The sequence below is a fragment of the Felis catus genome, chromosome B1 (assembly GCF_018350175.1).
Source record: "Felis catus isolate Fca126 chromosome B1, F.catus_Fca126_mat1.0, whole genome shotgun sequence".
NCBI lineage: Eukaryota > Metazoa > Chordata > Mammalia > Carnivora > Felidae > Felis > Felis catus.
Genome location: NC_058371.1, coordinates 79590409 through 79605272, shown reverse-complemented (window position 1 = coordinate 79605272; position 14864 = coordinate 79590409). Strand labels below are relative to the sequence as shown.

The 14864-nt window shown below is 39.8% G+C and overlaps 1 long non-coding RNA gene across 1 annotated transcript in view; it reads right to left on the bottom strand.

Moving 5' to 3' along the window:
• LOC123384914 overlaps positions 1 to 14819 on the bottom strand; it is a 37911-nt gene extending 23092 nt beyond the window's left edge. The window contains exons 1-2 of the long non-coding RNA XR_006596703.1: positions 14615 to 14819; positions 13211 to 13365 (exon numbers count right to left, since the gene is read on the bottom strand). This is a non-coding gene — a long non-coding RNA (uncharacterized LOC123384914). The remainder of the gene's footprint in view (positions 1 to 13210; positions 13366 to 14614) is intronic.
• Between the last annotated feature and the right edge of the window lie 45 nt (positions 14820 to 14864).

The following is a 14864-nucleotide window of genomic DNA, read 5'->3' as shown; positions in this document are numbered from 1 at the left end:
GGAATAAAAATAAACAACACTGTTTATCATATAAATTTAGGCAGATTTATGTCCCAAACATCTAATTTCCAGCTCATTCTCTCTCATAAAAAAAAAGTTAGCTAGTTATGGAAGCATTGGGGAGGTAGAATATTTTAAGCTGAAGTATTATTTTTAATGTTGTTTCATTATGCTAGGTTGGATTTCTTCCATTTGTCATTCCACATCCATCCTCTGCCCTTCTCTACTGTGTCTGTGCCCTGGGAGGCTAGTTTGTTTGGACTACATCAACAGGCTTCCTTGTCATCTGGCTTCCAGTTTGGCCAATAGAGGGCATGAATGGAAGATCAAAGAAAGGGAGGAAAGTGAGGTTGAGCACTGTTTCAGCTCCCCTTAATGAAGTCATCCCTCCACAGAAGGTCATAACTCTTTTTAGATGGTCTGTTCCACACAGCCTCTCTGTCTTCAGGTTCCAGCAACTACTTCCTCCCTTTTGCCCTGCTACTGAACCACCCTGACTGGTTTCCATACTCCTTGACAATTATTCAAAATAATTGTCTGATGATAACAACAGGTGTGGCAGTTTCCCTCTACCTTTTGCATACTTTCCTTGATAAACCTGAGACAAGACTCATGGAACACACCTTCAGTATTATCTCAGACCTTCCTCAAGGGCATGCATGTTGGCCTCGCCTCAAGAGTATGTGGCTCCAGGTCTAACAGCTGTCTTGGGGATGGAAAGCAAGTAATTCTGTCAGGTTGACTTAAGCCAGGCCTCTATTCATCAAATGTACAATTTTTTGGTGATACAAATCAAGTATGTCTGGCTATCTAGTTTAATCTTTACTAGGAGACAATTCATTCATAACATTTCTGCTTGCTTTCTATCAGCTTTTGTTCTCAACTACCTTTGCAAGGCTTTCTAAGTCAAACAGCCTTGGAATGTAGAGATAATATCTCCTTTCAGGAAAAGAGCACACTTGTTTCCTGACCAGGATAATAAAGACAAGGTCTCCCTCCAGGGCGAAGGTAGTCAGGTTTGCATGCAGGCCCTTATAAGAGATTGGGGGATTCTAAGTTTGGAGTTCCCCATCTGTGATGCAAACCCACTTCGTTCACAGCATACACTCACACCTTTCCACCTCATTTGTAGGACTTGGAAGGCAAGGGAACCAATGCAGATATGCAACTCACACTGCCTACTGTGCTGTGAGTAGAAAAGTTGTCTCTGTCTCCTTTGTCTCTGACCAAGATACCTCATATCTTCTACTGGCATCTACAAAACTATGGCAGGCTAATCTGTTAGTCTGCAAACAGGGTAAAAACGTTATACCCTTCACAGCTCTTAACAGTCCAAGGACTCCCACTGTAACGGAACTAACTTTATTTCACTCCTTGATGAGTCACAGAAACTATACCAGGTGGAGTTGTCACACAAAGTAAACTTTATCTGCAGCAAAATAACTTTGTGCAATAACTTTGTGGAATAACTTTCAAAGCCATGATTCCTTGAGCAAGGGTGAATGGGTTCCTTTTATTTAGGATGAATATTTACATAGAAGAGCCTATGTCATCATAAGGTGGGCATAGGGTGGCACATGTTCCTTAAGGAAACATGCCTATACATACATATTGTATGTTATGTAAAGGAGGTTTGTGCTCCTCCTTTGATGGAGATTTTGGTCTCATAATGAGGTAAAGGTAACCATTGGTCACTCCATGCTCCATCTGTGCAGGCGTGAGTTAAGATTAAGTTAAAACTGGTCTGGATGGGGGGCTTCTGGGTGGTTCAGTCGGTTAGGTGTCCAACTTCAGCTCAGGTCATGATCTCATAGTTTGTGAGTCTGAGCCCCTGCTGTCAGCATGGAACTGCTCCGGATCCTCTGTCTGTCTGTCTGTCTGTCTCTCTCTCTCTCTCTCAAAAATGAATAAACATTAAAAAACAAAAACAAAAAAAAAATTAGTCTAGATGGTCTGGGCCCACTTGGGTAGAACTTTGTGTGGGCAGTTGTTATTGCTTGAGGGTAGTTTCCGGTTCCATCTCAAGATGCTATGTGCCTCAGGTCTTTGCCTGAATTAAGAGATAAGCTGGAAAGAAGAGCTTAAGGAAAAATGCAGGACAAAGGTCGTGGGTACAAGCAGGTGAGCAGTAAAAGGCAGGACTTGGGGTCTAGCTGGTGACACCGTCTCAGTAAGCAACCATCCTGAAGCCACGTATTTCTGCATCAGCCCTGCTGCCTTTTATACTAACTGTAATCACTTTTCCTCTGATCATTAAGTACTGCTACTTGGCTTCTATCATGTCTGGATCCCCCCTACCCTCAGTGAAATTAGGAAACCTATGTTAAGTGTGCTATTCCTCAGTGGCAGCTACAATTACAGATGATAGCCATGAAAGCATTTTCCAAAGAGGGTGGTATTTATTTTACCACTGTATTTTTCCTGCACCCCTTCTGAGGGAGACAAAGCTAGAGGGTAGAGGACTGAATGGACTGCACATGAAAAATTCACTTTAGCACCCCTAGTCCCAGGGTCTCTAGATTCCTCCCTCTACATTATGCCAAGGGAATTTTTGCACCTTGACTTCATCTAGTGTGGCCCCATTGAGTCCAGGCTTTGGTTCTCTAGAATTATTCTAGCTGCTCCAATAAGCAATATTTGTTGAAGGGAACAGAGTGCCAGAGGGTCTTATACCAGCAATGAAATATCGCACCCTGAAAATGACACACACGACTTTTGCTTATAAGCTGTTGGCCAGAATCACATGCCTCCTCCTGTAAGGGGGACAGCTAAGTGTAATCTTTCAGGGTGCTGGAGAGAGAGAAGAAAACTAGGTATGTGTCAGCACCACACCAGGTGAGTCAGGGCTGCCACAAGTGATGAAGAGCTACACTATCACAAACTATCTATGCACCCTGACGGACAGCCCACTTGGCTATGCATCCTCTCTCATTTCTCCTGAACCACTACCAGAACCACAGTTCCCGAAATCCTCGACTTGGAGGATTGCAGCAGCTTTGTTTTATGTTAGTTATTTCTTTGCTCCCTCCCAGGAGCCTTTTGCTAGTACAGTTCGTTGGTGTCTTCTGGACCTAGTAGAGCCAGGTTGCATAGTTGCTACTTATGTTTTATAATGGAATGCTACTGGGCATGCCCAGCGTTATGGTTCAGTGATCACATAATAGCTAATTTGTGATGGGTGATTTAGGTTGTCCAGTCACTTAAGAGTCCCAAAGTCAGATGCTCAGTTTCCATCAGGACTCAATAACGAGTTATGAACTGCTTTTCAAAATGAAGAACAGTTATAGCATGAACTTCCTCCAAAACCTTGTCTAATCTGGGGCCTGCCATGGTCTCCAGACCCCATCTCTGCTGCCAGGCACACTTCCACTGCCATTAGATCTGCTAGGCTGTAAGGTCCAACAGGCATGTGAGCTTGCTTAGTGGCCTGGACCTGTTACGGAGCTAGTTCTTGTTCTAGGACCGACTGAAAACTGGCAGCTTATGGGTTATCTGCTGCGTGCTGCAGCATGCCCAAATGCGGTATAGGTGGTCACCACAATCCGGAAAGCATCATACGCTGTGCCTCTTTCTTTGTGGTGGTTGGGGCAAGGTACTACCACTTATCTCTCTGTAGAAGGTATCGCCTAATATGCTCCGAAACACTGGACCCCTTGAAACTTCATCAAAGTGGCAAGGCCCTTAGGAGCACCTGGTAGCTGGGACGGTTAAGCATCCAACACTTGATTTTGGCTCATGGTCCATGAGTTTCAGCCCCACTCGTGCTGATAGTGCAGAGCCTGCTTGGGATTCTGTCCCTCTCTCTCCCTATCTCTCTGCCCCTCCCCTGCTCTCACTCGCTCTCTCAAAATAAATAAATAAACTTTAAAAAGTTGGGGGGCCAAGGCCCTTAACTATCACAGTTTATTGTTCCAGTCAATATACATCTAAAACTACAGCTGCAATTAACATCATAATCTGATTAGGTCTGCAATAATCTATTATTTTTCAAGGCCCTTTAGCCTTTTGCTCTGGTCACATAGAAACATTTTATGCAGATATAATAGGAATCACTATCCCAGCTTCTCTCAAGGTTTTTATGGCAGTGGTAATTTCTACAATCCCTTCAGAAGTATTGCTTACCAACTGGTGTACTGTGTGGGAAGAGTTCCAGAGCCCTCATTCCGAAGGAAAGGGAACCAGAGAATGGCATTTCGTTAGTTATCAAGTATATGTGTGTGTGGATTCTCACCATATGTTCTACAACTGTAATAATAAACACCATATATTCTATAATTGTAATAAAACACTGGTGCTCTATAGTTCCAACTAGACCCACTGTTAGCTGAATTTGAACCAAGACTTTATCTAAAGCCTGACATCCATAAGCATCTACTTTGGTGGACTTTTGTAGCGTTTTGGGTCTCTGGGGATCAGTGTAAAATTAGTATCAGTATGGAGTAGTTCCCAGAAGTTCTGGATATTTCTCTTTCCTCAGTGCACAGTCCCCTGGGTAAATAGCTACGGGTCACTCTGTGGAAAGCTCTCCACTCTGTGGAGGAAATGCACTGTATACACCTATGGCTGTACTGCAGTGTTCTTTTTCAGAGGCTCTCTTGCCTCCACCTCTGTTGAGGGGCTTCAGATCTACACACTGGCTTAGTTCTGGGCACCTGGTAAGAAGACATGAATCCAAACAGTGATGTCTGGTTAGTTTCTCCCCAGCTGAGCTCAGAGTATTCCTTTTATGTAAAGCAGAACCTGGGTAGGCTCCCCAGTTGTTTCAAAACACACCTATTACTATTTTCTGTTGATTGATTGGACTGACCACACTAAACAGATCTTTGCTGGGATCTACCACCTAGCCTCTACCCCTCTGAAATTCCATTTTCCCACTGTAATCAGGAAATGCAATTTTTGTAGCACTTCCCACTGTCTTCTATGGGTTTCAGGACAGAGTCCCACAGAGATGCTCTCTTGTTCCCTTACCCAATGCTTGGTGAAGGAAGTGGCCTCTGGGCTTTCCCAGAGGGCATAGTGGGTTTGGAGAATCAAATCAAGAGGCTGCCACTGCCTCCAGCTTCTTCACAGAACCCCAGAATGCTGCTAGAAGACCACAGCTATGCTGAACACCTCATTCTGCCTTCTGAGTAACAGAGAATGCATTATTGGAGGAACCTAATCACTACAGAACTTTAGCTCCAAAGGGTTTGAGAAATGTACTGTCTAGCTGGGTGGCTATGTCCCTGATCACAAGTCTTCTCCTATGGCAGAAGGGAAGACCAGGCAGATGTGGGAGGATTACCTCCAGGCTGTCATGCTTCACTCTCCTCTACTGGTTTCCTCCCATTAGCATTTAAACATGCTCAAGTCGCTGTTGTTTTATTTCATTTTTGGATTAAAAAACAAAACAAAACCCTTCCCTCATCTCTACGTCCCCCTGTATTTCCACCTCCTTATTCTATATAGTTCTATATTATGAAAGAATTGTCCTCAAATACTTAGTTATCGGTGGATGTAAGAAAGTCTGAATTCAGCATAGGAAAGGAAGCTCGAGATATCAATCTGCAATGTATGAAACTGACAGCTGTGAAGTGACTAAAAGTTGAAGATGATTCCAGTGTCAGGTTATTTACTAAAAACATCAGGTGTGATAGGAAAATAATGGGCCCCAACGATGTCCATGTCCTAATTCTAGAAACTCTGAATATGTTACTTTGCACGGCAAAAGGGATTTTGCAGATGTAATTAAGGACCTTGAGATTATTTTAAATCATCTGGGTAGTATCAATCTAGTCACATGGTCCTTAAAAGTATAAGATGAAGAAAAAAGTGAGGACTCTTGAAAGGAACTCAACCCACTGTTGCTGGCTTTGAAGGCAGAGGAAGAAGACCATGAACCAAGGATGTGGACATCCTCTAGAAGCTATGGACAGCCCTCGGTTGATGGCCAGCAAGGACAGGAGCTCCAGTTCTACAACTTCAAGGAACTGAATTCAGCCAATGACTTGAATGAGCAAGGTAAGATATTTTCCCTAGAGCCTCCAGAAAGGAATGTTACCCTGCCAACTCCTGGGTTTTAGCTCTTTGAGGTCCATGCCCCCAGAACTGTTAAGATAATATACATTATTTCATCAACTAAATTTGTGGCTGTTTGTTATGGCAACAACAGAAAATAAATCAAACAAGGTATGGGGTGTCTGGGTGGCTCTGTCAGTTAAGCATCTGACTTCAGTTCAGGTCATGAACTCTGTTCCGTCAGCTTAGAGCCTGGAGTCTGCTTCAGATTCTGTGTCTCCCTCTCTCTGTGCCCCTCCCCCACTCATGCTCTGTCTCTCAAAAATAAACATCACAAAAAAATTTTTTTAATAAAAACAATAATAAACCAAACAAGGTACTTTTGCCACACAAGTCTTCCTTCCTGGGGACACTTATTATAAAACCAGAGTCCCTGAGATTAGGGGGAGTTGAAAAATGTTAGTTCCGGGACAACTGCCTGACTCTTATATCCTGACTGAGAAAAGGTTCTAGGGAGAGTATCAAGCAGGAAGGGAAAAATCAAAACGAGAAAACTGGAAAGCATACATCATAGGATTTGCACAATAGCAGCAAAAAAGTCTAGTTCTACCTCTAAATAGTAAAGATGATACATAAATAAGGACACTGGCCCAAGCCTGGTGGGACTCCATTTAGAACTATGCGTACACAGAATCTTGATTGGCTCAACAGTGCAGGAGAGGTATAATTCTCACCCCACCCCCATATCCTACCTATGTAAAAGCACATAGACATGTGCTTTACGTGAGTTCACACAAGCGCAATTCACAGCCTGAAATATATGAGAAAAGTAAGAGTTTTACCTTACTCCATAGAGAGCTCTCCTTACATTTGAAGAAGAAAACTATTCCTCTACAGTAGATTAAAATCCTCCCATGTATTCTCTTTACCTCATGTAATTTGTCAAAGCCTTCTTTCTATAGGGATCACCATAGTCTAGCATCTTAATGTACAAATGAATGACATATTGATTCTTGTTTAAATCCTAAAAGAATTTCTCAATATAAAAACATTTTCTTTTCCCATATTTTTATAATGCACAGAATATTCTTCCTAACCAGAAATACCTTCTCTCCCAAATCTTTTGAATTATCTAGTCTTGAGTCTGTTACTTAACATTAAGGTTTTTCACATTTCTTTCAGACTGTAACTTGATATTTCAGAAATGTCACTTAAATCAGCCTGAAAAGAAAACATCCATGGAGGTAAGAGAAAAACAACTTTCCTACCAGACAGAGCTACTGGAAAGTTAATCTAGTGAGTAATAATTTATAGAAAAGGTAATTTATTATTTACTGTGCAAGTTGTTGGCACCATTCACAGCACCTTCTTCACTTGAGTGACAAAGGCCAACATATACAACTAAGGATTATCAGGTGGCTTAAGATACTTTATCACCTTTCTTGTGAGAAAACTAAAGAACCCTACAGTCATTAATCCAGTAATTCTAGTAACACACTTTTGAAGATGAGGGCAAATGTTCTATTCACTTAAGTATTTATTTCTGTAGTTTAAACACAGAGCCTTTATAAGGAAAACCCAACATAAAAGTTAATGTACTAAAGGAAGAAACGTGAATCAAGAATGTAAAAATTAAATCTGTAACCAAAGAAAGCCATCAGAAATTATTGTTAGGCAAGCCCTGGAAATGTGGGAAATTGTAATTGGGATAAAATAAGAAACAAGGCCAAGGACAAAGGCAAATCCAAATCAGAAACCCAGGTAGAAGATCCTAGGACTGTAATTCCCAAACTGTGTGCTCAGGGGCATAGGACTCTGGAGTGAACTCACAAGGCACCATGAGATATTTTAAATGTTTCAGAGAAACACAGAGACGTTTGTGAGACATCATATGAATGTCTATGATTAGGTTGTTCGGACTTAATTACTTAATAAATGGAACTCTACAGTATTTCTTAGGCTCAAGACACTATGAAAAAAGTCCAACAATGCTATGAAACAAGAAAGTTTGGGAATCTCTGCCTTAAGGACATACCAGGGTTCAAAAGACATAGCCTGCCTAGAGTAGAACCGGAAAGGTAGATCAGGGGCACCTGGGTGGCTCAGTCCATTAAGTGTCCGTCTTAGGCTCAGGTCATGTTCTCGAGGTCTGTGAATTCAAGCCCCACATCTGGCCCTGTGCTGACAGCTCAGAGCCTGGAGCCTGCTTCAGATTCTGTGTCTTCCTCTCTCTCTGCCCCTCCCCTGTTCGCTCTCTGTCTCTGTCTCTCTCTCAAAAATAAATAAACATTAAAAAAAAGAAAAAAGAGAAAAGTAGATCAAAAGTAAAAAGGACAGCGCCTCAAGCCTCTGCATGCCTCCTTATACATGGTAGGGCCTTTCACTCTACTGTAGCTTTAAAGAAAGGAACCTTGTACCCTATTACTCTGAATTTACTGCAGCCTCCCTTCAAAATCAATGAATCTTGCTTGTAAATCAGTGAATCTTACTCTTAGTAACAAAACCAAAACCGTGATTTTTCATTGTTGGTTGGGGACCAAACAACCAAAGTTCCCCAAATATTTAGATAAGAAAGTCTACTAAAATTTAAATACTTCTCTAGTGAAGAAATGAATGAACTTTAAGATTCATTCAGCAATAATAGTCCATTATAGAAGTTTTAAAATTTACTCTAAATTAGGGGTTGGCAAACTTTTTCCATAAAAAGTCAGATAGTATTTTTAAATATTCTTTTCTCTTCTTTTTCTTTCTTTTACAACTCTAAAAATGTAAGAGCTAACTGAAAGCAGTGGGTATGTTCACATTGTTGTCAACCAATCTCCAGACCTATTACATTTTGCAAAACTGAAATCCTCCATCCACTGAACTAACATAATAATTCTCCATTTCTCCTTGTATACCCGTGTGCATCACAGCACTGGACACCATTAGGGGATAGAAAGTCAAAAGGTCAAAGTACACACACCAATGTTCACAACAGCAATATTCACAACAGGCAAAGGTGGAAACCCAAATGTCCGTTGACAGATGAATGGATACACAAAATGTAGTCTATACAGCCTTAAACATGAAAGAAATTCTGATACCTGCTACATGAATGGACTTTAAAAATCATTATGCTAAGTGAAATATGCCAGATGTAAAAAGGACAAATAGTGTATGAATCCAGCCTCATGAGTACCTGGAATGAATTCATATAGACAGAAAGTAGGATAGTGATTACCAGGAACTGGGGGAAAATGGAAATGGGCAATGTGTTAAACAGATACAAAGTTTCAGTTTGGGATGACGAAAAAATTCTAGATATAGATAGCAGTGACAGTTTCACAATAAGATGAATGTACGTAATGCCCTGACCTGTACACTTAAAATGGTTAAATAGTAAATTTTATGTTATTTTACCACAATAAAAAAAAATGTAAAAACATTTCTTAGCTTCATGAGCCATATGGAAATAGACTGGAGACCGTAATTGGGTTGCAGGCCATAGTTTGCTCTGAATCATAAGACCCACTAAACAAAATGAACAAAATGACATGAAATACTTAGAAGTTTTTTTGAAGTCATTGTAATTCATTTTTATTTCAATATGAACATGTTAAACAGATTTTCACATTTAATATATTTGTTACACTTAACAAATTATAAGTGTACCCAGTAACTTATAAGTGTAGCCAGTAAATGTTTGAGAGAAGTCTCTTTAAGATGAAGTCAACTGATGCCACATTGGGGCACCTGCGTGGCTCAGTTAAGTGTCCAACTCTTGATTTCAGCTCAGGTCATGATCTCACGGTTAGTGAGATAGAACCCAGAGTTGGGCTCTGGCTGACAGCTTGGGGCCTGCTTGGGATTTTCTCTCTCCTCCCCTCTCTCTGCCTCTCCCCCACTTATGCTTGCTTTTGTTCTCTCTCTCTCTAAATAAATAAATAAGCATTGGAAAAAAAAAAAAAGACGAGATCAAAATGTATATAAGGACATACAGACATACACATAGAAATCAGGTATTACATGTAATATGTACAGCTTTACCTGTTATAGATGTAGGGAGGTATAAAGGAGATAGAAATAAATAAATAAATAAATAAATAAATAAATAAATAAATAAATAAATAAACAAACAAACAAACAAACAAACCACGGTGTCTTTAACAAAGCTTAAAATGTAGCCTGAACAACGTGGTAGGTAAAGCTGAAACTTAATGGGCAAAAAATACTCAAAGTTCAGATTTTAAGTTGGATATTACAGCTAGTTCCACTTATATTTTCTTCCCCATTCATTTGGTACATAGTAGACCATTTTCCCTCCCATTTAGGGGAGAAGAGAAAATGGTACATTACAAAATCAAGCATAATGTAAAGACCTGCTCATATCCCTTCCCTACATTTGCAACCTTTAAATCTAACACTCACTTAACTCTTTCATTGGTTAGCATAATCTCAAATTCTGAACGCAACATACTCCTAAAAAAGAAAACCCTAGACACCTTATGAAGGCTCAAAGTCAGCTCTAGGCAAAAAAAGAAAAAAAAAAAGAAAAAAAAATCACTCTAAGCAAGAAGCCTTTTTCCAATAGATAGAGTGCACATAAATATGGAGACAAGAGACATGGTTTCAGTTATCTACTCACTGGAAAAGATGCATAACAACCCTAAACAGAGAAGTAAAATAATCATTTTTATTATGCTTATGAATTCTTTTTAAGACTTTAACTTTATTGTTTTTTCAGAGCAGTTTTAGATTTAAAACAAAATTGAAAGATACAGATAATTCCTATATAACCCCTAGCCCCTCCACACATGCATAGCCTCCCCATTACCAGTATTGTCCACCAGCATTGTACATTTTTTATCAAGGATGAATCTACACTGACACATCAAAGTCACCCAAAATCCACACCTTACCTTAGGGTTCGTTCTTGGTGTTACACATTCTATGGATTTGGACAAAAGCATAATGACATACATTCATTAACATTATAGAGTATTTTCATTGCTCTAAAAATCCTCTATACTCTGTTTATTCATCTCTCCCTTGTCCCCGTCTGAGAGCCATTGACTTTTTTTTTTTTACTGTCTCCATAGTTTGTCTTTTCCAGAATGTCACATATTTGGAATCACAGTGTGTAGCCTTTTCAGCTTAGTAGTATTCATTTAAGGTTCCTCCGTGTCTTTTCATAGCATGGTAACTCAATTCGTTTTAGTGCTAAATAATATTCTGTAGTCTGAATGTACCATTGTGTATTAATCCATTTATTTAATGAAAAACATCTTGGTTGCTTCTAAGTTTTGGCAATTATACATAAAGGTGCTATAAACATCAATGTGCAGGTTTCTGTGTGGACATAAGGTTTCACCTCCTTTGGGTAAATAGTAAAGAGTTCAATTGCTGGATCACATGGTAAGAGTATATTTCATTTTATAAGAAACTTCCAAACTATCTTCCAAAGTGGCTGTACCATTTTGTGTTCCCACTAGCAATGTATGAGAATTCCTTTTGCTTCACATCTTCACTAGCATTTGGTGTTGTCAATTTCTAGATTTAGGCCATTCTAAGAGATGTGTAGTGGTAAGTCATTTTTTTTTTTTTTTCACTTTGCATTTCCCTGATGGCATATGATGTGGCGCATCTTGGCATATACTTATTTTACATCTGTATATCTTCTTTAGTGAGGTCTGTAAAGGTGTTGGCCCATTTTTTAAATGAGCTTTTGTTTTCTTATTGTTGAGTTTTAACAGTTCTTTAAACATTTTGGATAACAGTCCTTTATCAGATGCATTTTTTTTTGCAAATATTTCTCCCAGTCTGTGTCTTGTTTTCCATTCTCTTAAAATCGTGGATTCTTGGGGCGCCTGGGTGGCGCAGTCGGTTAAGCGTCCGACTTCAGCCAGGTCACCATCTCGCGGTCCGGGAGTTCGAGCCCCGCGTCAGGCTCTGGGCTGATGGCTCAGAGCCTGGAGCCTGTTTCCAATTCTGTGTCTCCCTCTCTCTCTCTCTCTGCCCCTCCCCCGTTCATGCTCTGTCTCTCTCTGTCCCAAAAATAAATAAACGTTGAAAAAAAAAAATTAAAAAAAAAAATCGTGGATTCTTCAGGTCAGGAATTAGGACAAGACAGAGCAGGAAAGGCTCACTTTGGTCCACAAGTCTATGTCCTCAGCTGGGAAGGCTGAAAAGGCTGAAGGGTAACTAAATGGCTGAGAGCTGGAATCTGCTTCTCCATTCTCATATCTGGCACCTAGGCTAACTGGAGGGCTGGGCTCAGCTGTGACTGTCAATCAGAGTACATTCAAGGGGTCTCCCTATTGCCCTGGGCTTTTCACAGCACATGGGACTCAGGTAGTCAGACTTCTTACATGATGGCTGAGAGCTGCAAAAGCAAGGGTTTCAACAGACTGCATGGCCTTTTATGACCTAGCCTCTGAAGTCACATATGGTGACTATGATCACTTTCTCTATATTCTCTTGTATAAATCAATCATAAGCCCATCCAGATTTAAGAGGAGAAGACACAAAGTATATCTTTTCATGGGAAGGACATCAAAGAAGTCATAGCCATATTTTAAAACCACCAAGGGCATATTTGCATAGAGAGATGTGAAGACACATACCAAAAGGTTGACAGCAGTGTCCACCTCCCACGTTCCCTCAAAGTGAATTTTATTAACTTATTATTTTAAGTCAGACTAACACAAACATATTCTCCATGGATGGCAAAATTCCATCTACCTATTTTCATGTAATACAGTAACAAACAGAAACTTCATTTCATCTATATAAACTGCATCAAGAATGAATAATGTCTTACTTTGGGGCCTAGTACCATCTGCCAGTTATAACCACTTCTTATCTTCCAAACACCATCAAGCTCAGATCCACCCTCAGGCTTAGACTAAGTCATATCCAGAAAGAATACAGAGAATACATATAGCAGATAAAGTAAGTAGACTGGAATCACACCAGCATTATGATTGCTGAAATTGGTGGCCATTCTCTATCTCAGTAATTGCTAGACTTTAGGATCTCGTGGACCAAGAAAAATTTCAGAAATAAAATAAACCAAATGGGAGCAAATAAAGTTAGCAACAAATATTTCTTCAAAGAAAATTATTTAGAAAATAACTACTCTATAACTGTCATTGGATAAAAGAAATAGAATGAACAATTTCAATATAATGCACGATCCTTAAGAGTAAGTTTAACTAAATGAAAAACTCACTATATTTTTTTCTTATTTCTCTGCTGATCTGTAGCAACTTCACCATAGATGAACCCCAGTTCACAAACTGGTGTGCAAAACTACATGTCCATCTGACATTCTGGTCTCTTCCATCTCTTACTTTATTCTGATAGTTCTACAACTTTAGCTTGCTCCTAGGAAAGACAGACAAATAAATAATTAAAACACAACATGAATGCCATAAGGATACAGGGAACAAAATCAAGAAAGTTTTCACAAATTAGGTTGAAAAAGGTTTGCCCCTGGGAAAGAATGAGGAAGACTATTAAAGGTGGCAATGACTGTGACTGAAAGCATAGAGACAATCTAAGTATGCAGTATATCCAAGGAAGATACATTGTGAATCAAAAAAGTAAGTAGTGGTTATACTTGATTGTAGAGCAAGGGTTACTTTTCTCTTCTATATTCTTCTATTTTCTGAAATTTAACACTGGAATATGCATAAATTTAATGATCAGGAAATACACAATTATTTTGATTTTGTAGATTACCCTTAGGAAGAAGAAACAAAAGGTCTATTTCCCTTTGAGAAAGCAGTTTGTATTAAAAGAGGCCAGGTTGGAAAATGGAGATGTTCAAGACTGGAGTATGGATGCAGAAATGCAGCTCTAGACTTTGGCCAGGGCAGATGACACTGGGGAAGATAACATTCCCTCAATGCCTCTGTTAGAATTCTAGGCTAGGTGTACTCAGACTGAGGCCTTCTTGTCCACAGTCATAAGTCAGAAACTCTCAGGTGGCAGGTGTGTCTGACAAGTCAAATGCTTACCAGTGCCTTTGGAATCAAGAGACCAAAGTTGGAATTTCAGCTCTACCACTAACTAGCTCAATGAACAAAGGCAAATTACTTAACCACTTGAAACTTTTTTTTTTCATCTGTAACATGGAGAACTGCCTACTTTTCTGGATTTAGATTAATTGATATAATGTAGGTGAAGAATTTAGTACAATGCCTGCCCCTCAGAACATGAGAATTATAATAGAGGACACATTTGTATATCTAATTGAGAAGTTAGATATTTGTTTGCTTTGTTGGTTTTAAAAGGCTTTAAGATCCTATTTGCCATTTGTTGTATAGGTTTAGCTAAAAGCTGTCAGTTGGAACGTCAAAACCTTTTGAAACTTAAATGTATGAGTTTTTCACACGAGTTCTAAATGCGGAAAGGATATTCAGTATTTGCAGTTGCTTCTAAAATTCAGCTACCTTTAGAATTTTCTGCAAAATCCAGAAATAATTAAGTAGCCCTCCCGTAGTTTCTAACAACTGATAGAAAACTAGGAGGACGCTTTCCATTCTTCTCTTATTCCACCCGCTCCCCTATCCACTCACAGAGAGAACCGGAAATTTCTATGCAAATAAATGGCTCAGTTATAAGGTCTTACCCAGGCTTTCTTAATGCTGGAATACAGTCAGCAGAAGAACATAGCAGGTGTCCCTCAAGTGTTCTTCATCAATTCTTACAGCTTCCAGAATCCTGTTCACGGGCCTTTGGGGCAACCAGTACCAACTCCAACAATTCCTAACCATCTCCTCTCCTACCTACCTCCTAACCTTGCTACGCCTCTCTACAGCCCCTCCCCCCGCAAATGACCAATCAGAGAGTGTAAAGTGAGGCGGATGGGGCGGGCCCAG